Source organism: Maniola jurtina, chromosome 7, assembly GCF_905333055.1.
Source record: "Maniola jurtina chromosome 7, ilManJurt1.1, whole genome shotgun sequence".
Classification (NCBI taxonomy): Eukaryota; Metazoa; Arthropoda; class Insecta; order Lepidoptera; family Nymphalidae; genus Maniola; species Maniola jurtina.
The window spans coordinates 2,954,635-2,975,955 of NC_060035.1; the positions used below are offsets into that span (position 1 = coordinate 2,954,635).

The following is a 21,321-nucleotide window of genomic DNA, read 5'->3' on the forward strand; positions in this document are numbered from 1 at the left end:
ATATTATATAATATTTTCGCAAGTAGGTACGTTTATTAGAAAACTTATCTACATGCGCAGGAGTTACATAAAATGGAAAATCGATTATTTTTTCATCATGATAACATAATAGGTATAAAACAGAACGGTGGTATTATCTAGGTATAGGAAACTACCATTGAAATCGATTACCATTGAATAGGTTCAAAATGTATTGTTTCAGCAAGTTCGGGTTTCCTCGTATTCCTCGTCAAAGCTTTCTGTTTGCTAAGCATTTTACCATTGAGTTGGCAGTGCAATATAAAATAGAAATATATTTATTTATATAATTTTATATATTTAGGTTTATTTTATAGAATTCAATGAAAACGTAATATATATTTTCTTTATTAATTTTTATTATTTACGTACCAAAAATTTCAAATTTACAAATACACAAGCACCTGCATTCGTTAGTTTTCTAAGTAGGGGTAATGTTTTCACTTTTTGTGTGTAAAGTGAAAACTTTAGCTAAGCTAAGTACTCGTACCTATGTCAAAAACTTGCATGCATATAGTGGTTATAGCCTTGTGGTTAAGACGGCACCGACGCCGGCCGCTTATTCCGGGGGTCCGGAGTTCAATCCAGGGCAAGCATGAAGCATCTCTTCTTCAGACAGATCTCAAAGATATGCACGTTTTAAGCAATAAAATATCACTTGCTTTGATGGTGGAAGCTGTTCACCATAATGATCTCAAACCCTTCTTCATTCTGAGAGCAGACCCGCTGGTCGATTCCCGAAAACATGCATTAATCATTACATTATTACAATCGCAATTGTTGTGATTGGCTGAATTTATGGTATTCTTGTTGCAACAATGCATTGTAGCCAATAGTGAGCGAGCGTCATCCAATCAGAGGTGATTGCGATCGCGACATTGTAACTGTCACTCTACCGCAATTGAGCACCTGTGCTCAGTAGTGCTTGATGATGATAACATTTGTGATCTATGAAATCAATAATTTACTTTCGAAACCCACATTAAAATTAGAACCGGTGGCCATATCCATAAATGATCAATGAACCAGAAAACGGGTTCCATTGTATTAGCGTTTAGCATACGACGACGCTGGTGCAGAACGGAAGCTTTTACCTATATTCATATATCCACTACTTCCTGTTTGTCGAATAGCATGAATATTTCAACAGTTAATTGCGCACTGTATAATATTATAGAGTCTATAGTTCTTTCTTTTTACCCCACTACGGCGGTAGTCGGGTTTTAGTATCGAACTTATCTTGTTAGTATTTACGAGTACGTCCATAAAAATCTAGAAAATAGGTATATTTCAATCTAACTCTGCACCAAAATTTGTCAATATCGGTTAAACGGGTGGGTCGTGAAAAGTTAGCAGACAGACATACACACTTTCACATTTATTAATATTAGTATGGACGAGTAAATATTCTAGTGACCTTATTGTAGCTAATAGGACATAACGGGTACTGTCTTGTCCCGCTGGCTTGTTTGTTCGTGTCATTCCCACAATCAAGATATATAACTCTCTATTTCCATTCATTTATTTATCCAAACGAAACTCACACCATTTGCAACTTCGGCCTAACAATGGTCTGTAAAAACTGTGGAGTAATTTGATAGCGTTTATTAATTTGCGGTACATTTATTCTGCAGTGTTTGGGTTGGCCTTTGTGTATGTAAAGTTCACTAACAAAGCCGCAGTAGACCAGTGGTGAGAGCAGCTGGCAATAGCAGGCACTCTATTATATTTTTTTAACTATACCTACAATCTACATACTTTTATACTTAATAAATAAAAAAAACCGCCCAAGTGCGAGTCAGGCCTCGCTCCGGTCCGTTTTTACCGCTTGCGTACATGGAACCCTAATAAAAGCAGTAGTAGCGGTGTGCCTAGTGGTTAAGACGTCGACCTTCTGTTCGGAGGTCGGGGGCTCGATCCTGGGCACGCATCTCTAACTTTTCGGAGTCATATGCGTTTGAAGCAATTGAATTAGATATTACTTACTTTAACGGTCAAGGGAACGGTCAAAAATCTGGAGGAAACCTGCATGCCTGAGAGTTCTCTACATTGCTGTTAAAAGTGCGTGAAGTCTGCCGATCCACACTGACTATGGCCTAAACCCGTCTCACTATGAGAGGAGAAAAAGAGGATCAGGGGGCACGGCAGTGCCCCCGCCAAGACGAGCCAAACGGCGGCCGGGGCGCTACGTACCTTTTTCTCGATTTGTATTTTCGCCCGGCGTAGCTGCGGGCGATCGCTCTTAATATATTCAACCTTGCACAAAACAATCAGTGCAGAAAAATATGCATATTATAAGCTGATCGAGAATACAGCACAATTGGGCTACAAATTAGACTAATTAATAGATCACATGTTGCAACTAGTATTGAGGCACGCGCAACAGCTGCGCAAGAGCTGCAACCAAACGGAACGGACGACCATTGTTTTACATATTATCTGGAGGATCCGAAACTGATTTGTGTTGATGTCCGATTCAAACAGCTCGCTTTTGTGCTATCCTGGCGAGCGTGTTTGGTGTTTTCATTTTTGGTACAACCTTGTCTGGTAGTTCTATTTCATCTGTTTCATTTTATCTGTTATTTCATCTCAACCCATATAACCGTCGGTTCATTACCTCTCAGAATGAGAAAGGTGGTGTCAGGGGGATTATTTGCTAACTCAGTGTCTAACACTGAATGATTTTTATCTAATGATGTCTAACAATTCCAAATGAGTTTGGAGTTAGACATTTAGAAGTTATGTAAAGAAACTAAAATACTTACATGAACCACAAAATACACTGAACAAATTACACTCCTTTTTTGTGCACTCGTGTGACAAAATCTTGTAAAAAAAACTTAACGTAAAAAATACTGGCGATAAACAAAGATATTAGGTACCTACCAACTTAATATTTAACTTCTTATTTGGTGGGAAGTATTTGGTAGGTAAATGGATTTCATAACTTTACCCGTATGTGTGTGTAGCTTATCGCAGTCGAACTGTAAAAAGTTGTAAAAACTAACAGTATTCGGACCCACTTATTCGGTCCAAAATGCATAATTTTGAAGCGTTGCATTATTCGGTCCCAACAATGATTTGTTCCATTTAGGACCATTAAATTAATTATAACATTTCAATTTCGAGTCCGCGCTGTAACCGTAATGATTAAAATTATGTTGGTTTAGTAGATCATAATCAAAACGGGGCTTTTAATTGAAAATTGGAGACCCACTGGCAAACATACATAACGGTTTATAGAGTAAATAAAATTTTCTGTATCTTCGCCCTAACTTAATGAAGTTATTTATTGGGGAATTGGAAACCGCCGCAAAACTACAAGTCTTTAGAAGACGGGCAAGGGGCAATTTTCAGCACTAATTAAGTACGAAGTTTATACCTACCCTGAGATACACTCGTGTGTTATATACGAGTATTGTCCCCAACATCGGGAAGAATGATCAGCGACTATGAAGATTGATTCATGGTGACTTTGGATAACAGTAACAAAGATCTAGTAAATCTTACGTCAAAGTATAAAGTGTGATTATATTATACTTTCGTCGGAATAGTATTAGACATCACGTCATGCATTGCCAGACACTTAGACACCCTAAGATTAAAAGTTTAAGGGTGTCTAGCAGGGGTTTCCTACGATAAAATTGTCTGGCTATGCATGACGTGATCACACTAATATTATAAAGGCGAAAGTTTGTATGTGTGTGTGTGTGTGTGTGTGTGTGTGTGTGTGTGTGTGTGTGTGTGTGTGTGTGTGTGTGTATGTTTGTTACTCCTTCACGCAAAAACCACTGGACGGATTTGGCTGAAATTCAGAATGGAGATAGATAATATCCTGGATTAGCACATAGGCTACATTTTATCCCGGAAAACCAAAGAGTTCCCACGGGATTTCGAAAAACCTAAATCCACGCGGACGAAGTCGCGGGCGTCAGCTAGTTTCTAATAAGTCCGAAGAAAGTTTAAAAAAGTTATACTTTGACTATAAATTTTTACGCCTTTGTTACCTGTTACCTTCATGGATATCAATCATATTATGCTTACTTTTGTATTTTCTGAAGATTTCTAACAGACACTCCCCGTTGTTAACAGAGGAACGCGTGCAGATACAGTATTATAATTTCAGCATAAAAAAATCTAAATTGCCCATGCGAAGCCGGGGCGGGTCACTAGTAGTAAATAAATGGCTATCAAAAACAGCAAGCTCATGAGCCTTCTCCGTTATAGGAATGCACCAACCGTTACCTTACTTATATCATTACATCTGATCTAGTACAGATATTGCTTGCTGAGGAAACTGTATCAAGGTACCTACCTACGTACTTCTGGCCGCATTGTTTAAGGTCTTTAATTATCGAGTAATTAATATCTATCATTGATTTTATCAATTTGTTTTAAAAAATCTTGATTATTCCGGTTTCTTATGCGTTTGGAGATTTTAGAGATACATTCAAGATAAGAAAGCTCAGAATCACTCAGCAGGCAATGAAGAGTTTGGCGTTTCTCTACGTGATTATATCGGAAATCAGCAGATCCCTTGTAGAACTACAGCAATTGAGATAGCTTTTGACAAGTCGTATTGTAAAGCTTTGTGGCAATTTGAGAGGGTACGTAGCCCAAACGATGGGGTCCCAACTCCCAAGGTGCAGCATTGGCAACCCTGCACTAGGGATGTTATGGATATATATAATTTCGGATCCGGATATGGATATGGATATTGGTAAAAAATAATATCGGTTTCGGTTACGGTTATGGATATTAAATTATTTCGGATTATCCGATAGTTTCGGTTACGGATATTAATTTTTTAAGGAACTGTAAAATGTGAACTGATGAAGGTGTCGCATTCCAGCGGAGTGCACAGTTAATTCGTACGAGTGTAGTATTTAGTTAGACTCCGCCCTATCCGAAACTATCCAAAACTTTTATTACGGATTCAGTTACGGTTACGGATATTTTTTTATTTCGGATATCCGATAGTTTCGGTTACGGATATGGATATCCATAACAACACTACCCTGCACTGAAGAGCAGTAGAAGGACAGACAACAACAAACGTGTGCAGGGAAGAGGTCCATTGTCTACCCCTTCGTGCAATATTGTTATGATCTTTGCATCTTTATAATATTATTATGTACCTACGTACGATTTTTGGAAATTCCATCTCCTCAACGATTTTCAATAAATCCACCCAAGCGAAGCCTGGGCGGATGAGCATAGTGAGAGTATTGTTATAAAATATTGTTATGCTGGTCGTAATAATGTCTTGCAAGCCGCACTTGGTCAGCGTGGTAGACTATGGATAAAACCCTTCTCACTCTAAGACCTGATCCTGATGGCTTGATCAAGATGATGGTGATGAACTTATTAGTACATATTATTATCATGACATTAATTATTTATTTACACTGAATCTTGCCATAAAAAACTATATTCATGGCAAGATTAAAGAAAGCGTTGCAAAAATTCCAACGAATTTGTCACCGCAAACGCAAAACAGTGGATTTAAAACGTGCAAAAACCAAGCTCAATGTACCGTAAAAATGGCTGATTTTGCTCAAAGACTGTTTTTATGGCTAACTTCTGGTTATTGTGGAGGATTACCCTACTTCTGGGGTTTTTGCCTTTCCCTATTAGTTACAAGGGGATTGTTGTTATAATGTTATTAGGCTAATAAGAATGAAGTCCATTTTAACACGTTTTTTCTTTCTTGTTTTATTAAGTGCCTACCTCATAAAATTTTCTTACATGACTTTAAAAGGCGTGGCACCTTTTAAAACGAAAGCGAGACCTTAAACAATACAACGTAAACAAATACAACTTGCTACTAAAGTACACACTTGTAATGTTATTCCAATGATTCATTTCTTGTTCAATTTAAATATTTAAAATAGGATTACTCATTCTTGGTATGTAGTTATTTACAAGTAGTACAGTATTGGATATTTATTCATAATGTAATGTCATTCAACTAATTTTATTTGACAAGACGTAACAGTCATTAAATAAAATAACTTTTATTAAATTAATTCCAATAGGTACCTACTTAAGTACTCCTAAGTTACTGCGTAGTTGTTACAGGTTTAGTAGATAGATTGTTGTAAACAGTATTTTTGGAAATCAAAATTGGTCAGTAGGTTTCGGTTTTTTTAAATCGTTGAATTCGTTGAAGTCTAGAAAAAGTTGTTGCGTTGAATCTACACGATAAGATATAATGGTAGGAATAGTAATAATATAAAATTATATAATATATATAAAAATATAATCATCCCTAATTTAATAAAACCAATGCAAGTCACGAAGTAATTGAAGGCCGTATTTTATCGAAAGGCTTGACAGTAAAAATACGGATGATCTCGCTTTAAAATCGTAAAATTGTTGAAGCATTGACCTAGAATCCAGAACAAATAAAAAAAAGTAAGCACATCTTAAAGATGGATTCGAAATTCGAATTCGGCCAATGCGACGCGCCAAATGTCCGAGCTCAAATAAATACCAAAGAGAGTAAAAGCGCCTTTTAAGTTGTTCGAAATTCAAATTGAATAAAATTGACATTCAAAACATGATGCTCCAAAGAGAATAAGCGTAAACGTTCGAAATTCGAATTGCATACAATTGACATTGGCAGTGTACGGACGCTTTCTTCACCGTATCAAGGTTGCTCTCACGAGGCTGTCAACTATGGTTGCCACAATATCACGGTACTTTATAAATAGAGTGAAATGAATACTCAACTACATATAATAATAATTATAAAGTAGTTTTAGCGCAAGTGAAATTTGGCTCGAACTTTATCTCTTCATTAGCTTAGACATCGTTTTTGTTTAGTATGGAAATCAACCCTGATAATGGGCCGCCATATTTTGATGCATAGATACTCGAAGGTGTCAAAAAGTGCATAAACCCCGCGAAAATATCTATAAATACTTAGTCTGTGTCACTACGCGTACCTATTCACTCATACATACATATATCTCTTCACTTTTTAAAATACATTTGCAAGAGCTTTGCTTATCTGCAGTTTTATAATGTCTTTGATTAGAGCGCAGCCTAACAGCTGGTCCGAACCTGTATGATTTCATACGGCGATCTTCTCGTCCATTGATCCAAACACCTCGTGTAATGCGCGTATCAAAAATTAATTAATTTGAGTTTATAATAAAAAATTTACTCAATACTCATGTAGTATATTATATTGTTTGACGTTTTTAGCTCTCATACAAATAAGGAAAATATAGGTACCTTTCATATTCGAGTCTGGTAACCCTACTTACTCTCGCCTATGCTAAGCCTGCTCGATGAGCCAAACTGTCCTCCTTTCGACTTTCGAATTCTGCGACATCACTAACTTAATACTAAAATATAAAAAAGTGAAAACAATATAGTAGACACCACACACATTATAATAAAGATCACAATTCACAACATTGTTACTTTTACTTTCAGCACTATGATATTTTGTCACACAAATAACAAGCTTTTAAGCTTTATTAGCTTTTGTATTTACCTTGTTAGCCGTTAGGGCTTTGCTAGATTTTACACCTGTTTTTGGTAAGTATATTTGCTTTTCTTTTGTCTTATCATTCTATAGTCTAAATAGAGTACAGTAGGTACAGTTTTTTTACCTATTTTATACAAAAGGACTGAAACCTAAGCATCCTAGAAACCTAAGTATCTTCGACGTCCTTAACGGCATTATGTCAAACATTCACTAAACAGCATGACGGAAATACTACAATCATTATTATAATCTCAATCGTTGTGATTATAGTACTAGATGATGCCCGCGGCTTCGCCTTTTTGGATTTAGGTAAACCTTTGTATTAAATTTCATCAAAATCGGTTAAACTGATGGGCAGTGAAAAGCAGCAGACAGACACACTTGCCCAGTTATAATACCTATCTAATCTATAGATTATTTTGCATTTTCAGCCAAAATGAGAGAGTGTCAGCAAATAAGCAGGACATTATTGCAATCATAATTACTATCGTAATGGTTGTGATTGGCTGAATTTATCCAATTCTTGTTACAACAATGCAATATAGCCAATAGTTAACGAGTGTCAGCCAATCAGAGATGATTGCGATCGTCACACTGTAGCTGTCAAACTATGGCAGTAGGCTCCCTTGTTACCGTTAGCTATGGCTATTACGCAATTTATCGAAACCACCGTATTCTAACTTCGATACAGTTACACATGTTACAGTTATGTAGAGCGGACCCGATGATTGCGGGGCTCAGCAAATTGTATGTCTCAGTGTAAAGTTGAACATGATGAATTACACACCTAGTGGACAACTGATTCATTGACTGTAGTAGAACGGACGTTTTGCGAAAACTGTAATTTAATTATTTAAATATAACTACTTTGGTAGATAGGTATTTATTATAACGTAGAGGATTTATGCAATTTGTGTAGTCCACGCGTGCGACGAAGTCGCGGGCATAAACTAGTTACACCTAGGACATACCTATTGCAGGAGTTTTCTTATAATAATGATGTGGGAGGTAGTCTTAGATATTCTTTCTGCATACGATTATAGTAGGAGATACGGATAGGTTGTATGTTTAACAATTTATTGTCTAGTGAAATCTCAAGAAAATCTGTACTAATACAAACCTGTATTAATATAATAATGGAGGAGATCACTACTGTCAGCAATGAGAAATATGACGTCAAGAGGGTGAACGTTGTAGAATAGAACAGAAATATTTTTATTCAAATAAACTTTTACAACTACTTCTGAATCGTTAAATGCATATATCACTGGTTCGAAATGCCTTTCCTACGGAGAAAAACCGGCAAGAAACTCGGCGGTCGCTCTTTTTAAATATTCGCTATTTTGTAAATATCAATAAATCGATCATGTCGAATCTTTGTTTACGAATTTTCCTTGGATGAAAAGGAATTTTCACACAAATGTCATTGAAGAACTTGAAAATACGTCCATGACTTCAAGCCTAGCAAATTGAGATCTAGGCTAGAGAACAAAAGACTACTATTTTCGGACACTGAGAAACATTCATTATGAACGAATATAATGCGCAGACAGACATGGATACCGTAAGGTAACGGTCGGATCCGTAACCTTTTAATATTTTGAATTGCACGTAACAAATTCACGCTTTTTATTATTATGTCGATTTACTGTTTACAGCAAAAAATTAAGGCAGATAATTCTGTCTAACCTGCTTTTCCACTTTGTACTTAATCGTGGAAAAAACCAAGTCATTTTATGGTAGTTACTTAGGTCTGTTTTCTATTTGTCATGGTCACAAAAAAATAGGGTGTCTTCTTTGACAAGAGTAAGCTGTAGGTAGAAGCTATAGCTAGGTTCCTCCTACATAAATGAAAGCTATACCTACTCATCATCATCTTCAGCCAATATTATATTCCACTGTTAGACATAGGTTTCATTCATCTTCAAGTTTTAGGCTTATGAGTTGCTGGGTTTCAAGGAATTTTCGCACCCCTCGAATAACCCCATATTGTCGATGTACCCTCGATATTGCAGGTTTTTCGCAATCGACAGGCTAGGCTCCTCAACCGGCTTGTGAGTGTCAAAAAACATCGAATAAAGGAAAGTGGAAAATACCAGGCATCCAAGTGGCTTTCCTACCTAAACAATAATTTTATTAATACTAGCAGAGGTCTAGATTACCATTAATCTATGGGCATATTATAAACTCATTTGCGCAACACTCTCACAAGGTCCCTCGGTGCAACGTGTTTTGTATTATTTAGTGCCACTGCAAATTGTAGTCTGCAGCCATTGACTTTTTACACTTCCCACCGGATGAAGTTACAATAACCATGATTAGATCATGTGCTTCGAAAGCGTGTCATTGCTAACTAATTAAGTTACCTACTTATCGTACCCTATTATTGCTAGAAAATGATGAGTAGCTACACATTGTGAACATAGACCGCTGTTTTCCTTATTTTGCTTTCGGGACAACCTAACTTACCAACTGACTTTTGTGAATAACATTGCAGAAGCATCAGATCGAATTGCTCCTCTCCCTGTTAGTTAATAGTTTTCATCGCATTCCTGTTAACTTTTGTTGGATTCGCATTTCATACCACATAGGTATAAACACTACAATTATTTTTACTTCTATAACTGTAGGGACTTTTTCTCTTAGTAATTCTATTTTTCTACTATCAGTTTAATTTTCGCTAGGTTTTTTAAAAATATCATGGGGAACTCTATAATTTTCCGGCATATAAAGGAGCCTAATCTATCTATCTATACATATAATAAAATTGTAGAAAAGTGGTGTCTGTACAATGGAAAAATATAAAAAAAAAGTAGCAGGGGTTGTTATTATATCGATGCCGAACCCGAAATTGTAATTTTTTTTTGTCTGTTTGTCTGTTTGTCCGTGTGTTTGTGCACGCTAATATCAGAAACGGCTTATTCGATTTAGATACGGTTTTCACTAATATATTGTAATAAGCTTCACTTAACATTTAGTGTTTATTTCATGTCAATCGGTTCATAAATAAAAAAGTTATGTCAATTTAAAGAATCACGGCGAACATTTTTAACGTACAGAGTATATGCTGCCCGAAAAGTCACTATTCCACGCGAACGAAGTCGCGGGCACAGCTAGTCAATAGTAAAAGTATGCCCTCTCTATATCCATGCAAAATTATGTCGATCCGTTGCTTAGTTGCGACGTGATTGAAGGACAATCCAACAAACGTTTGTTTTTTTCGACATTTTCAAAATAATGTTAGTAGGTAATTAGTGGGATATTAGAAGGAAGCACCATAGTTAAGCCTACTTAACGTCTTCTGAAGCCAAAAGTTAAGCCTCTGTGGTTAAAGTGTAAAGTGACAGTGGGAAGGCAGTACGGAAGTAGAAATAAAAAAGTCTTTTATACATTTAGTGTAGAATTAAAAAAAAAATTATACATTTAGTGTAGGTATGGTTATTCCGTAAGGAATGCAGCTAGCTCATCGATTGCACACACGCCGCTTCACGCGAGTGTACTGCTTGCAATGTGTTGTAATAAAGATATCATCTATTTACCGTTTATTTCTGCTCGAAAAATATTGCATACATACTTAACACAGGTTAAGATATTTGATAAAAAGGAAAATTACATTGTACCTATTAATTTTATGGCAATGTGGCTACACCTGTCCATGTTACAAATTTTTACGTGTCGCAAAAAAATTGCAAAATAATATTTACTCCATTGGTCATTTTTAACCCCCGACCCAAAAAGAGGGGTGTTATAAGTTTGACGTGTGTATTTGTGTATCTGTGTATCTGTCTGTGGCATCGTAGCTCCTACTAATGAACCGACTTTAATTTAGTTTTTTATGTTTGAAAGGTGGCTTGATCGAGAGTGTTCTTAGCTATAATCCAAGAAAATCGGTTCAGCCGTTTGAAAGTTATCAGCTCTTTTCTAGTTCTTACTGTAACCTTCACTTGTCGGGGGTGTTATAAATTTTTAATTAACACTTGTCTATAGGGTTGTTCATGTGACGTCAACAGCTGGACTTGGACAGCAACAATTAATATCTAGTGAAAATTGTTGTTGCTGTGATAAATGCTTGAGATAGGATGCAAATTACAAAGTATTGTAAATTGAAACGCATCTTTGGTAAGTACCTAGGTAATAAATCAAAGTCCCCAGCCGCGCTGAGATCGTTCAGGCTAATTTCAGAAATGTACCTACTTATGGATTTTCAAATTATTTTGATCAATAGTAAGAGGGATTATCTAAGAAGGTTATAAGGCTTTAATTTATGAATTTAAGAATATTTTGCGAAAACAAGCTACCGATATAATGATAATAAGTTAGTAAAGTCGGAAAAAATCCGTTACGTGTGCTGCGCATAGTTAAAATTTCAGGAAAACAATGTATCTGTAGTATAGAATCATTAATTCTCTCAAGCTACCTGGCGAATCCGGGGCGGGGGCATGTTTAAATGAATTTACCTTCTTAAGGTTCTGAATACCATAGTCTGCATTTTGTAACATATTAAATCAAGAAGTTAAACAGGCAGGTATCTACCTAAGCCTCCTTAGGGATGATTTATGCTACACCATGCCGTTTCACGGTCAAGGCTCGTGCGACTTGACCCATGGATTGCAATTATAAATGAAGAAACGAAACACAGACGAAACTTGGAAGACTCGGACACGGCACGGTCTGATGTGATCCCATACAAATTCCCAATTGTGAGTCTCGGACGTGGCACGGTTCGGGCTAGGCATGGCCTACTTAGCATAAATCACCCATAATCTTTGCCTGAAGCCCTGAACATCTTTATAACATCAAGGACAATAAGTACATTATGGCTATTTAGACAGTAGACCACACATTCTCTACACAAGTTTAAACACAACATTAAGGCAATAAACTCAGAGCAAACACCGTCTCTTCTGCAATAGTTACACAAATGCTCGCCACTCCGATCTTGACCCACATACTCAGCTATATTGTTTAATTAGTAATTAGGTACTTCATTACTTTACGATTAATTAGTTTAAACAATTATTGTTTCATACTTATTAGTCAATAAATAATTTGATAGGTAAATAAGTAAACTGTACAAAGGTTTCAATATCGAGACTTCAATCACTACTTATCGTGATACATGATGCTGCGCTAAATACCTAGATCATAGATCAGATCCGTTAATAATTATAATCCACAATTATAAAGTAATTTTAAGTTACAATCACTACGTACGCTTTAAGTAGGTAATTGGAATTCCTTAGTGCCATAAATCTAGGAAAAGATTAATTTCATCTCATCGATCACCACTCACGAATAAACTGACACCTCTTAATCTGTCAGTAATTTAACGCTTCGTCGGTAGGTAATCGTCTGATTACTGTTATTACTAATTAGTAATTGTTTTCATCTGTCAACGCTCTGGTTATCCTTCTTAATGAATTGAACAAACAGACGATGAAACTAATGAATTGATTGTTACAAAGTTAATTAGTCCATTTACGAATGTTTAGTAGATGACATGCAACGCATTCTTTCAAATGTTTTTCATGTATAATATCTATATCTATATTACTCTATACTAATAAATAAAATTGGAGTGTCTGTCTGTAATTTCGAAATAACTACCGCATATTAAGGTCATATGGTTATTTGAACGATACTATAACTAAATCACACGTTTTTAAAATTTTTGTCTGTCTGTCTGTCTGTCTGTTTGAAAAGGCTAATCTTGGGAACGGCTGAACCGATTTTGACGGGATTTTCACAGACAAGTAGAGAATTGACCAGGGAGTAACATAGGCTACTTTTTTAACCGACTTTCAAAAAGGGAGTTGTGTTTTTCTACCTATGTACACCGAAATCTCCGAGATTTCTGAACCGATTTGCGTCATTTCTTTTTTAATCGATAAAGGAACTTTGCGACATTGTTTCATAAAAAATTTGGAGTCCAACTCCTCAATCCTGATGCTACAGGGGATCTGACCAATCCACGCGGGCGAAGCTGCGGGCATCAGCTAGTTTTTCAATAAAGATTTAATCTATACTATCCGTGTTAAAGCTCAAAAGTTTATAACTTATTTTGTTAGAATTTTTCGTATTTTGTAAAAAAAGTAGAACTTCAGCAATTTTATAGCTGGCTTGAAACAATAAAACTGCATTGCCTCGTTTTCCATTGGTTATTACAGAGTTTCACCACATAACCCATCGCACAGTCTTGTTATGCCGTACATACTGTGACAAATGAAAGTAGCTTGGGCTAGTGCAATAACTTCATTCTTCATATTTGATTATCTAAATATATATAAGAGGAAAGGGTAACTGACTGACTGATCTATCAACGCATAGCTCAAACCACAGAACGGGCTGTTTAGCATACAGATAGCTTATGTGATGTAGGCATCCGCTAATAAAAGATTTTTGAAAATTCAACCCCTAAGGGCGGTAAAATAGGGGTTTGACATTGGTTTAGAGGTCTGGTTAGTTTTGAGTTATTTTAGCTTTCCTTTAAAAGTAAAGGAATAGGGGTATATTACAGGATTTTAGTGTATTCGAAGGGGAAGGGAGTTTAAAAGGATTTTCACAGGCAGGGACGAAGTCGCGGCAAAAGCTTGTAAAAATAACTTATAAACTCTCTCTGAAATCTCTCTTCAAAGCAGAATTTGACGGCAGTAGGCTTTATAGGCTAACATCTAGCCCAGTTAAGGCTTTAATCGATACACTTCTTAATATTATGCCCATCAGTCAAAACGATTTTGACATTTGGTAGTTGGTACAGAGCCAGCTTGCATCCCGGAGAAGGATATGGGCAATTTTTATACCGGAAAATCTATGAGTTCACATGGGATTTTTAAAAAACCGAAGTCTACGCAGAAGTTGCGGGTATCATCTACCTAGTTTCAATGACAAGGGAAGGTAAAATCGTGTAAAACGTTCTCAAAGATGGACGCTTCGTTCTTAGGCTGAGATCTATAGAGCGCACTTTGACTTTGCTCAGACTTAAGACACTGTTACAACGAGACAGCGTTATACCGCTGGCATAAATCTGTCTCGTTTTAACTGAAACTCAAGTCTAAGCAAAGTCAAAGTGCGCTCTATAGATCTCAGCCTGTTACGAGTTACGACCATTTATGTTTTTCTGTCTGGGCTCGTAACAGGTATCCTAATTTCCGAACGGAAAAAGTGATGTTATTAGTCATGAATACATGTATTTAATCACTTTATTATGATAAATTAGTGATGCATCGTTCGTTATGGTTGTTAGGAAGTGGGCAAGTGTAGTGATTGACTGCACGCACGATTACGAGTATATCGCAGATGGAAGATCTAATCTATGTTATGTCATTTACCTACTCATTACAATAATAATATAAGTTTACTTTAAAATGACTACTTAGGTACGTAATTCAATTCTTAGGTAATTTGTCGTGAGATAAAGGATACAACTACCATTGCAAATTATTTATTACGTAGTAGGTAGGTAGGTAATTTAGCAATCCCTGCAATCAAAGGTTGTCATATCCTCAGCCGAATCACTTCATGTATGTACCTATAGGTAGGTAGGTACCTAATAATTGCTTCCTTTGCTGGTTTTTCTCACAGACTTTGTCTATAATATTACCTATATTTAAAATTAAATGCTTTTCAATAATTATATAGGTAGGTACCTATCTACAATCCCAGAGAGGAAATCCGTTTGTAAAAATTGTACAGCCGCATGCATATTAATTAAAGTGATTAGGTAAGTATTGAGAAATATTGAGAAAAGTCAGAAAAGTTAGTACCGTCATTATACCACTAATAATATTACACACTATACCTACCTAATGATACTGGCATCCTTACGGAGAGTGGAAACTAGGAGCTCATGACAGGACTATAGGACAGCTATAGCACATAGTGTCCCTAGCACTCTCACCTCACAGTCTGATGGCACAGCAATCTGACACGGCCAGAAAGACATCAGGCGCTAGAGCGACAGCTTTATACCTACATGCTCTCTGAGTCCACGGGAACGGGCAAAATATAGGGCACGCATGGAGTCAAGATTGAGTTTGGAGCAAATCAAGAAAATAGGGGCTGGTTCATAGGAAGATGAAAAAAGGCGCCAGAAAATGACCAAGTTTGAAACAAACCACTCCGACAAGACAAGTATAGTATATTTCATTACAAGTGCGGAAAGGCTGTCATTGCAAAGAGTTCCGACAAATGTCTACCCGAGCCGAGGCGTAGCTGAAGGCGAGGGTTGACAGTCGGAACGAGTTGCAATGACGGTTCCGCACGTGTACTGAACGACTATTTTTAATACAGTTGCGAAAAAATGGATCAATTTAATAAAATAATAAAAACACAATAAACTCACCTAACTTAATTTAATTTAAAACAACTTTATTGTTAATAGATATAAAAACTAGGGTCGAAATTACTCATTTTAGGCAACCAACAACTAAACTCGCAAAGAAATTTCTGAAAAATGGCGCCAACCGTAGAATATAAGCAGAGTTTTTTTTTCTTCACCCATTCTGGTAGGCAAAGGGAACTATGCCCATACAGCCAAGTCTTCAGTAGAAGTTTTTTATTGATATGAAATGAAAATGAAATTTAATGAGATGAAATGAAATGAAACCTAACCAAACTCATTCAATCAAATCATTAAATCTGATATTGAAACAAATTAGTAGCTTCTTATTAGAAATACGTATTTGCATGAATCATAAAAACTTCTATGATTTTTTTTAGTAAAAACTTCATGGTTGGTTTTTCTTTGTAATATTTTGACAGTTGGGAAAGAAAAAGCACGAGTGCGGGAAAGGTAAAGAAAAAGCACGAGTATGTAATAGCCCACATCCCGAACGCTATACGTCCCTGCAATACGCCACTTTTTGAGCAACTGTATTAAAAATTTTTTTTTGAAGTAGATATGGCTTGTTCAGTTGGGTGGTAAACAGTTCTATGTAAAACGCAGTTTCTATTTTATTTTCAATTTTTTTGCTAGTTGGTTTTTATTTCTCTTTATCTAACTACATTTAGTTACGGTGACGAAATAACAGATTTGTGAGATTTTGTATTTCGGCCTTTTAATTTTACTGAGGATTTTAGTGATAATGTTCGATAGGTACCGTCCGCAATACAAAATTAGCATCAGCCTGACCTTGCACCTGCGCAGTGGGTAAATTATTTACCTACCTACTTTGGAGTCGAAGTGAGACACGAAGTTTGAATGTTGTTTCCCATAGATACGTATGAAAAATATGATCTACCTAACTATATGCATAGGTACACATCCACTATGGTTCAGAATTATTTTTACCTGAAACTAACAGTAAGAATTGGTAAAATTCTTTAGTAAAAAGCCAGTTCAATTAATTATCGATGGTTGACATCCGAGAAAAATGTACGGCAACTGTAACGAAGGGACTGAAAGCGATAATCGATTCGATACCAATTCGATGGAGTAAGGTAGGTAAATGATAATTGCATCAATTTAAATTCTAACACCATGCTTAGTGGGATATTTCTTAAAGAGCAAAAAAAGAAAATTTCACGTCGCAGTTCGTTGGATGTATTTTTACAAAATTAGCATCTATTTTTAATATGCAAATAGTACTTCTTTATTAAAACAAATTTCTAAATTTCGTAATAAAAGAGAATACCTAACTAACTCGAAATAAAAGCGAAAGTTGAGTCATGCGTAATGTCATACGATATACTTTTGACATTGAGTTGAGTCAGCGTGGAGCAGCTATTTCTCATTCAGCCGTCAAAAAAGCTCTGGTCTCGTTGATTGAGCGACTCTGAGCTTTCTCATAGTTAGATAGCCCCCCCCCCCCCCCCCCCCCAGAAAATAGGGCTGATAGCCTAGTGGCTAAAACGCCAGCTTCCTAATCGGGGTCGGGGCTCGATCCCGGGCAAGCACTTCAAACTTTTGCACTTGATTTATTGGTAAAGGAAAACATTGAGAAAACCTGCATGCCTGAGAGTTCTTTATAGCGTTCTCAAAGGTGTGGGAAGTATGCCAATCCGCACTTGGCTAGCTTGGTGTGCCAAACCTTCATTCTGAGAGGAGACCCGTGCTTAATAGTAAGCGGGTGATGGTGGTTGGACAATGAACACGACTGGTTAACTTAGGTATACACCAGACAGAAGTCCACTTTGCTGCTCTATTAAATGACAACTCCCCGTCACATATCTGCACACAGCTGGCATTTGGATGTTTAAACAAAAACTGGCTGACCCAGTACTGTGTCGGGTTTACCGGCTATGGCGTATGGAAGTAATTCCGTTTCGGTCGAAGGAATAAACCCCTGGTAATATAACACGCGACAACAGCAAGATACGATAAGAATACCTTATTGTATTTGCATTAAGTCCAATTCAACGCGTCTTCTAGGAGGAACTGTGTTTGTTAGGTAACTTAAACCTATTCAAATGCTACCACGATCTATTTTGCTTACGACTTATTTATGTTAACAACTTTATTTTTGTAAGTGAAGTTGGCGGGAAGAGTCAAGCTGTGCCTTTTTAACCCCCGACCCAAAACGAGGGGTGTTATAAGTTTGACGTGTGTATTTGTGTATCTGTCTGTGGCATCGTAGCGCCTAAACGAATGAACCGATAGTTTAGTATACACTAGCCGATGCCCGCGACTTCGCCCGCGTGGATTTAGGTTTTTTGAAATCCCGTGGGAACTCTTTGATTTTCTGGGATAAAAAGTAGCCTATGTGCTAATCCAGGATATTATCTATCTCCATTCCAAATTTCAGCCAAATCCGTCCAGTAGTTTTTGCGTGAAGGAGTAACAAACATACACACACACACACACACACACACATACAAACTTTCGCCTTTATAATATTAGTGTGATTCTAGTAGTAGAGTAATAAAGTATTACAATAAGTTTCAAACCCAGGGTATTATTTCATAATCCATATCCCTAACAGTGGCCTCCTAAATAGTTCGCGCATGATAAGTAAATCTCTGAGAATTGCGCCGCTACTGATGCCACCGTCGCGTCGTGTCGGCCTAAGGCTTTACATAATATTATGATGGTAAAAATACCGTATATTTTGTTCTCGCTAACGAATAAAATAACATTTTAATGACCTTAATTTATTACATCGGAATTCGGATGAGCTTTAATTTTATTTATAAAGACTACATTAAAATGTGATGTCAACGACCTGTAAATTGATGGTAATTAGTGACGACGAACAAACATACAAATTTATTTCGTATCTTAATGTGAAATTAATTAAGTATATACCTAAATATATTAAATAAATGCGTAGATAGTTTTCCACACTTACCATGAGATACATTTTTCAACAAGTGTAAATTAAAAATTTATAACACCCCCGACAAGTGAAGGTTACAGTAACTAGAAAAGAGCTGATAACTCTCAAACGGCTGAACCGATTTTCTTGGATTATAGCTAAGAACACTCTCGATCAAGCCACCTTTCAAACAAAAAAAAACTAAATTAAAATCGGTTCATTAGTTTAGGAGCTACGATGCTGCAGACAGATACACAGATACACAGATACACAGAAACACAGATATACACGTCAAACTTATAACACCCCTCTTTTTGGGTCGGGGGTTAAAAAGACACAACATTTGAGTTCATACTTACTTTTAGTGCCCTGAAGCCCTCTTACTCCAGTTTTCCACTCCAATTTTAATATGGGTACCTTCAAGTCAAGAATAAATAGGTTTCTAGACAAGCGCGCTCCATCTTGGCTGTGTCATCACTTGCCAGCAGAACTGATAGCAGGCAAACGCTAGTCTATGAATTAAAAAAAAGGAAGTTTAGTGTCGAGACCAAAATTATTATAACTTGCTCATAGTTTACTCACAAGTCACACACTCACAACCTCCGGTGGCGACACGGTGGCGAGCGTCCGGTTGCCGGTGCAAGATACATTCCGGTACAGTGAATAATATTTCCATTTACGTAGTTAACGTCTTTTTGAACCACTTAATGTTTGAGTAAAGATGTTATATTTTTTTTAAATAGTTTCGCGTCGGATCCATTAAATAAAATTGCCGAAAAAAGTTAAAATATATTGACTTTCTCGTCAGTCTTTATTTTTATTTTTGTTTATTTACCTACTTATTTTGTTATTCCAGTGGTTTCACCTTTCGAGCATTATTCATTTCTTAATATTTAGATATTTAGAAAATAACGCACAATTCTATCCCTACAAAATACCAAGATTTTCTCAAAGTTTTAAAAATATGGATGCGTCAATTGCTAAAGGATCTACCACTGATTCAACATGGATTCAACATACTTTCTGAGCGAGATGAATCAGGATAGAAATAACCAGTCAAGTGCGAGTTGGGCTCACATACGAAGGGTTCCGTACAATCGTACAAAAATAACACTTTTTAAATTTTTTTGGCATGTACTTAACCACAAATTCATGAATTTTCGGATTTTTCCCTTTGCTATTCTAAGTCAGTGGGAAGTACTACCACATAGGTTTCGATTCCTTTGAAGCTATTGACAGACTAGACAGACAGACTGACATGACAACTCAAAGTGTAAGGGTTCTTTATTGTACTTTTTGAGGTGCGGAGTCCTAAAAACTATTTTAGTCTTCCTTTACGTTATAATTTAGACACTAACGTCCGAAATTAATGACCAATCTATCGATATTAGGGTTGTTATTTGTCAAACAATTACAATTTTTTTTTAAAAAATAACAACATTGCTTATCTTATCGACAGATTACTACAGATAGGATCGATTACTAATTTTGACCATAAATAGGTAAGAAAATACATATACTTTGTTTGTACTTGCAATCGAATGTAATTATTTATTACTCAACAATCAAATGCAGAAAATGTCTAAAGCATTACATCATTAGATACAAATGTAGGAGGCTGATTGTGATTACATTATTGTATTCGTAATTTATTATCGCTTAGTTATATAGGTACCTACTCAGTTAATTTATGGGTTACATTACTATTTCTAACTATACTTCCTATTGAAAGAATTCTTTTACTGGGAAAAGTTACAAAATTCCAACTTATTATCATAGTTTGGCCAATGGCCATAGTATACCACGCTGAGCAAGTGTGGATTGGCATAGGCACTATGACATCTTTGAGATCATTGTGGAGAGGTTTCCCCACGATGTTTTCGTTTACTCTTAAGCAAGCATAAATTGATTCATAAACAAAGCATAGACTGTACCGAATTCGATTTTTAAATTATTATTACTTACCTATCTCAATTTTTATGGGACTTTGTCCGACACGGATATGTACGCCAGCCCTATCATAGCTTAAATACACAAATGGATGGAAATGGAAAATAAATAATTATTGTTAGTCATAACCACAGTCCACATTATTCAAATCTGATGAGTAAGGTTTGGAAATTATTATGGAATCGATAAACGTACCTACCTAAATGCAATTTACTACCTACCGAACTTTAAAATATATGTATAAGGCTGCAATCTGCAGCCGGGTTGAGAACAGAGTCACAGGTAAACCTCTACTTAGTACGTAGGTACTGTTATTTCGTAGCTCAATTAAGCCGAGCTGAATTTTACTGACATATTTGGACAAAACGCCAAGGTTTCCTCAAAGCAAGTTAACATTATCTCCAGCTAACGACATACTAAACATACGTCTCACAGTCATCATTTTCGCATTTCCTTCTATTACGCACATTATTATCATCAACATGTAGGTACAACAACCTACCTAGCTACAAGCACAGGGAACCGCCTCTTAGGTATTATTATCTTCTACTAGCTGATACCCGCGACTTCGTTCGCGTGGATGTGGGTTTTTAAAATTCC

The 21,321-nt window shown here is 36.3% G+C and overlaps 1 protein-coding gene across 3 annotated transcripts in view; it reads left to right on the top strand.

The window, feature by feature from the left end:
* LOC123866850 (ATP-binding cassette sub-family G member 8) overlaps positions 1-21,321 on the top strand; it is a 64,653-nt gene that overhangs the window by 8,427 nt on the left and 34,905 nt on the right. The window lies entirely within an intron of this gene.